Source organism: Python bivittatus, unplaced genomic scaffold, assembly GCF_059951505.1.
Source record: "Python bivittatus isolate LINGU-HERP-01145 unplaced genomic scaffold, Pbiv_v1 ctg000850_np1212, whole genome shotgun sequence".
NCBI classification, from domain to species: Eukaryota; Metazoa; Chordata; class Lepidosauria; order Squamata; family Pythonidae; genus Python; species Python bivittatus.
The window spans coordinates 20,821,934-20,828,329 of NW_028277112.1; the positions used below are offsets into that span (position 1 = coordinate 20,821,934).

A 6,396-nucleotide genomic window follows, 5' to 3' on the forward strand; every position below is an offset into this window, starting at 1 on the left:
TTTCTGCTGGTAGAGTACAGGAAGGGGGGCCAATGAAGATCATAACTATTTTTTTTTCTGAGTTGTAACACAGTTGTCCATATGTAAGAAAAAATTATATATATAATGTTTTATCAGCTAGAGCTCACTTCATTCAGTGTTATCCCAAGAAACAATCTGTGAGGCCTATTTATTATTACTTCCCTTTTTGCGAAGGACTCATATCTTCTAAAAGCAGCCTTTCAATACTGGGTATCCTCCAGACTTGTTGGGATTACAACTCCCAAAATTTATAGCCAGTTTGTTTTAACTGTGGTTTATTGACTAAGCCACAATGGCAGGAACCACATGTAATTTTGAATTACAACATTAATCAAGCACAATATGTGCTTTTTATATGTATCCTCTGGGTTAGGAATAGCTAACTTGAATGCTTACTAGAATAGTAGGTGAGATAGAAATCAAACACATAAAAAGAACATTAGCTAACTCCCTCTTGTATCTGACATATCAGTTTATATTTCTAAGTGTTGGGGGGGGGGAAAGAACCATCCTGAAATATAGTACAATATACAGTATATTCCTTAGCCACCCAGTTGTAACAGATTGAGACAACCTATAAATCCCATAAATAAAGCCATGGGTGAAAGATATTTTTAAACACTTTGAAATATACATCATTTACTTTGTAACAGCAGCAATGCACTATTAACTATTTTCAAACTCAGTTAAGACAATTAAGAAATTATGAGTTATTTTAGTTTTTAAAAAAGCATAAACAAATTTATCTGATAGTAAGTTCTATTGATTTGATGGGACTGTAACTCTCAATGTAACTACCACTTAATTACTCCAACTATGTTTGAAATTATGTTGTATACAATTATTATTACTATTATTATCATTATTATATACACAACAACATGGAATCACAGCTGCCAGCTCTTTTGCTGGTCTTGGCCTTCATTCGCATCAAGTGCTTCCCAAGAACCTAGGATGTTGTAATGTATTGGTGTACTATATGTGTGGATCCAAGCAGTGTGGTCTTTTATAATTGACAGATCAAAATGTTGTCAATGCACAGATTTTCTAAGGTTTTTTGGTATGGCCGTGTGGCCGATAACCACTGGGACCACCACTGCCAGTTTATGCCATAAGCTTTCAACTTCAGTTTTCAGATCTTGATACTTTATGATCTTCTCCAGTTCTCTGTGTTCTGTTCTACTATCCTCTGGTATTGTCACATCAATTATCCACACTTTCTTCTTTTCAACCACAATTAGATCTGGTGTGTTATGTGCCAAAACTTTACCAGTATGGAAATCCTACAGTATTTTAACCTGTACATTTTCAACTACTTTTCAACTATATGTGCCCACCAATTTTTCATTACTAGCACATAATAATTTTTACAGAAGTTCCAGTGAATCATTCTGGCAACTGTGTTATGTCATTGTTTATAGTCAGTTTGTGAGATCTTTTTGCATGAATTGAGTATAAGATCTACTGTTTCTTCTGCTTCTTTGCACAATCTGCACTTTGAATCATTTGTTGATTTTTCAATTGTAGCGTTGATTGCATTAGTTTGAATAGCTTGCACTTCAGCAGCCAAAATCAAGCCTTCAGTTTCTTTTTTTAATGTTCCAGTTATAAGTTATTGCCAGGTTTTATTTTTATCCACTTTACCTTCAATCTCTTGTAGAAACTGACCTTGTAATGCTTTTCCTTGCCAGCATTCTGTTCATGTTTTTATTATATTATTTCAATATTCACTTTTTGTTTCCTGTACATTCAATAAGTTCCAATTTTTAACTTGCATCAGTGCTTGTTCTTGACTGTCTTTTACATAATCAGCCAATGCATGCTTTTCTTCTTCAATAGTTTGTTTGACTTGAAGTAAACCTCTGCCTCCATTTCTGCAGGGCAGGTATAATCTATCAATATCACTACAGGGATGTAAATCATAGGGAATAGTCATGAGTTTTCTTGTTTTTCAGTCCAAACTGTCCAGTTCAGCTTGTGTCCAGTTAATAATTCCAGCAGTGTATTGTATAACAGGAATGGTCCAGATATTAATGGCTTTGATGGTGTTTCCACCATTCAATTTTGTCTTTAACAATTTTCTCACTCTTTGGATGTATTCTTTACTGATCACATTTTTAACTTGTCCATGCTTGATGTTATCCAACTGTAAAATGCCCAGATACTTGTAGACTTCATCCTGATGGCTCCTGATGGTTTGGCCGTTCGGCATTTCAAAATCAATTCCATTGCTGTTCGTGATTTTACCCTGATTTATTGCTACTGTAGCACATTTCTCTACGCCAAATTCCATTGCTATATCTGTGCTAAAAATTCTTACAGTATTTGTCAGTGACTGGATTTAGATTTCTGATTTTCCATAAAGCTTCAGATCATCCAGATAAAGCAAATGTGAGATTTTATTAGCATTTTTTGCTGTTCAGTAGTAAAAAAATTTTTTTCAAAATCACTGAAAGTTGGATCATAGCAATGACAAATAATAAGCGTGATAATGAATCACCCTGGAAGATGCCCCTCCTAATGTTGACAAGCCCATATTTTTCATTTCCAACCACCAGTTGGAAGTCTTCCACTGCTTCATTATTTTTTCAATAAAGATTCTAATGTTTTTGCTGAAATCAGTTGTTTCCAAACATTTGATGATCTAACTATGCGGCAATGAATCAAACATCTTTTTATAATCAATCCAGACCATATGTAAATTGGTTTTCCAGCTTTTGCAATTCTCCAAAACCATTTTATCAAGCAGAAGCTGATCTTTTGTATCTCTGCTTTTCCTTTTATTTCCTTTCTGTTCTACTGGAAGGTTGTTATTTTATTCCAAATAATCCTGGATGTTGTCCACTATTATGCCAGTAATTTAAACATTATAGGCAAGGATGCTATTGGCCTATAGTTTCTTAGTGTTGTCCCTTTTGCTGGGTCTTCTTGAATCAGATAGTTTTGTCAGTTATTAACCAGTCACTGATGCCTCCTTTACACAATACTTCATTAAGCTGTTTAGCTATAATTGGATGTAAGCTAGTCACATGTTTGAGCTAAAAGCCATGCAATTGATCATTTCCAGGAGATGACTAGTTTTTAATACTTTTCACTCAATTTTTAACCATTTCTGCTGTTATTATTATTTCTTCCATTTGATTTTTACAAAAATCATCTTCAAATTATTTTATCCATCCAGCATTTTTATTATAATCTTTTTGAGTTTCCCACAGATCTTTCCAAAACTGGATTCTTTAATTTTTGTTCAGCTTTTAGAATTTCTATTGCCATTTATACTTTGGTAAAATCACCCCTGATCTGATTGGAATAGCTGGTTTTGCTTAAAATGGATGGTTCATGCCACATAGCATTCAATTTTCCCAGCTATTGCTGTTATTTCTTATTTTATGATTTCCAAAGTTTCTTCAATTTTTCTGGTGCTGAGCCAATATTTTTTAATTAGGCTTGTCTTGATCCTTGCATTCTTCAATTTTTGCTCTTTTGTGTTCTTTAAATTACTCACATCGGCTTTTAATTTCTTTATGTTGGCCTCCAGTCTGATCTTCCACTTTGGGATTGAATATGATTTTGCTTTTGGTTTTTTAATGTTGATACCCAATTCTTCTATAACCACCACTGCTGTACTGTAGGCAAGCTGATTGGTCTGTTCGATAGATGTTATTTAAATTGTTGCAAGCGCCTTGTTCACGTCCTTCATTAGAGGTGTCAGGTCTTTTTTGGGGTGTACTTTCAGTGCTGGCAGTCTTCGTCTTTCTACTGGTAATTGTACATATGCCATAATTTTCTCTTTTAATTCTTCTTGTTGAAGAGACATAGGTACTGATCAACACTGGTATTATTGGTATTATAATAATAATGATAATACCAGTATACCACACACACACACACACCATATATAATAATAATAATACCATATATAATAATAATAACAGTACTGGTCAGCACTGGTATTATTATTATTATTATTATTATTATTATTATTATTATTATTATTATTATGGTTGGTTGCATAGTCAGCCAGATGTTTAGACTGGATTTTTATCCACCTATCAAGTCCTTTCCAAGGACCTGGGATAGGCAGATGTTGTTTGATGGTGTCAAAGGTATCATTGCAGGATGTAAGCTGTTCCAAGTAAAGCTGCCTTTTGCAATTGACTGGTGGTGATTGTGTCAATGCCGACGGTGCTCAAGTGGTGCTCCAGATGTTTTGGAATTGCACCTAAGGCGCCTATAACTATTGGTACTATCTTTGCTTTCTTTTGCCACAGTTGTTCTACTTCTATTTGCAGGATTAGGGTTAGGGCCCAAGCATTTTTCTTTTTGTAGCCACTAGAAACTAAATCTGGTTAAATTAAAAATGGCTAAATACTTCCCTTTTTTGAGATGAAACATACAACAAATGTTGCATATGCCTAAAATAACTTTAGCACAATCTTTTAAAATAAAAAAGCACTGCCTCCAAATCCATTGATAATGAAACCAGAAAATCATGGTCCCAATCACAGGTGCAAATGGTGTCACCTACTCCACCTAATTGTTTCACTGGTCTTCAAATGCTCTCTGGGCCACAAAAAGCTTGCTCGTCTCAGAATTAAAGGGAAGCTTATGAAACTGGCCTAAAAAGACCACAAATCCTTGTTCACTGGGGAGAAGCCCCACCCTAACCCTAACCCCTCAGGCTTCTACACTGCAGCAGCTTTGAAATCTGCAGTCCTGTGAGAAAACAATTTTGAGTCCAAAGTATACCATTCTTTTTTTTTTTTTTTTAACTTTCTACTAGAGTAAGCTTGTTGGGTTCTAATCAAAATGGGGACCACCAAGTGCCCCTTGGATTTCTTATAAATAACTACATAGGTGCCTGTGTTTCAAAAAAGGGGAAATAAAACATTGACGGGGGCCCATGCATTTAACTTAAATAGCCATCGAGAAGAGATGCAAAGGGACCCCTTCCTGCATTCCCTATAAGATGTTTCTTTTCCCAAGGGAGGTTTCTGTTCTCAGTAGGTAGAACAGCAGGTATGACACTGGCTGAGTGCATGTGTCGTGTTTCCTTAGCCAAACCTTATTAAATAAAGCACAGTCACTGGCAATTCGCACAACACACTAAGACTTGCAAGTATGGTTTACAAATCACAATCACTCTGGGTTCACATACCACACCAAGCCCAAACATGCCTCAGTACAGCGGAGTGCGACATGCAAATCCAGTGACACGTACGAAGTGCAGCACAGCAACTGACTTCGGCAAAGGGCTCACCCACGGTGTGGAACAAGGCCCACCTGTTCGGAAAGACGCGCAAGAGGAAGGCAATAATGCCACTCTCTTTGGAAGTGCCACCTTCCCAACAGACGTTTCCAGCTGCAATGGGCCTCCAAAGGCTCTGATCTTTGGAATGGATGAGTCAGCCTCACCGGTTTTGAGAAAACTGCCCCCAGCAGGTAAACACAGGGAAGAGGTTCCACAAAAAAAAAAAGTGTTTTTTAAATCTTAGTTAATGCTATATAGTGAAGGAGTAAATGTGCAAGAGGGAAAAGTGATTGGACTGGGGGAAATTGTCTCAGGAAATGATTAACGACAAGAGTAATTTTGACCGTACTGCAGGCAGCAAAGCAAGCCCCACTTTCAAAACAACAGCCAAGGGGAGAGTTCCCTTGACTGACTTTGGCCCAGACTTATACTTGGTTTCCTTAACCTCGGTACAGGTAGTCCTCGCTTAATTACCACAATACAGACTGGAAAATTGATTTATTTTATTTATTTATTAAATTTGTATGCCGCCCATCTCCCCCAACGGGTGACTCTGGGCGGCTCACAATTAAAACCACAAACCCAAGCCATTAAAAAGCAATACCATAGTAAATAATTAAAATTAATTAATCAATTAAAATCCGACTATAAAACAACCCTATACATAAATACTAAAAACATTCAAGATGACGGGGGGGGGCATTTTTATAAATTATAAATTGGTCATTAAGCAGGGTGGTCGTTAATTGAGTCACTATGTGACTGGACCTGATTTGACAACCATTTTTCTGACAGTCATAAAGCGAATCACTGTGGTCGTTAAGCTAATCACCATGGTCGTTAAATAAATCACATGGTTGTTAACCAAATCTAGCTTCCTCAGTGAACATTTTTTTTGCCAGAATTCATTTAATGACCATGTGATTTGCGTAATGACCATGTGATTTGCTTAACAACCACAGTGATTTGCTTTAGAACCATTGTAAAAAAGGTTGAAAATCATAATCACATGACCATGGGGGAGTACAATGGTTTGATATGGTCATAAGACTGAGTACAGGTCATAAAACACGTTTTCTGAGGCTGTCATAACTTCAAACGGTCATCAAACGAATGGCCATTAA

The 6,396-nt window shown here is 36.3% G+C and overlaps 1 pseudogene; it reads right to left on the reverse strand.

Annotated features, from left to right (window-relative positions):
• Nucleotides 1-970: 970 nt before the first annotated feature.
• Nucleotides 971-2,881, reverse strand: LOC148213784 (uncharacterized; annotated as a pseudogene).
• Between the last annotated feature and the right edge of the window lie 3,515 nt (nucleotides 2,882-6,396).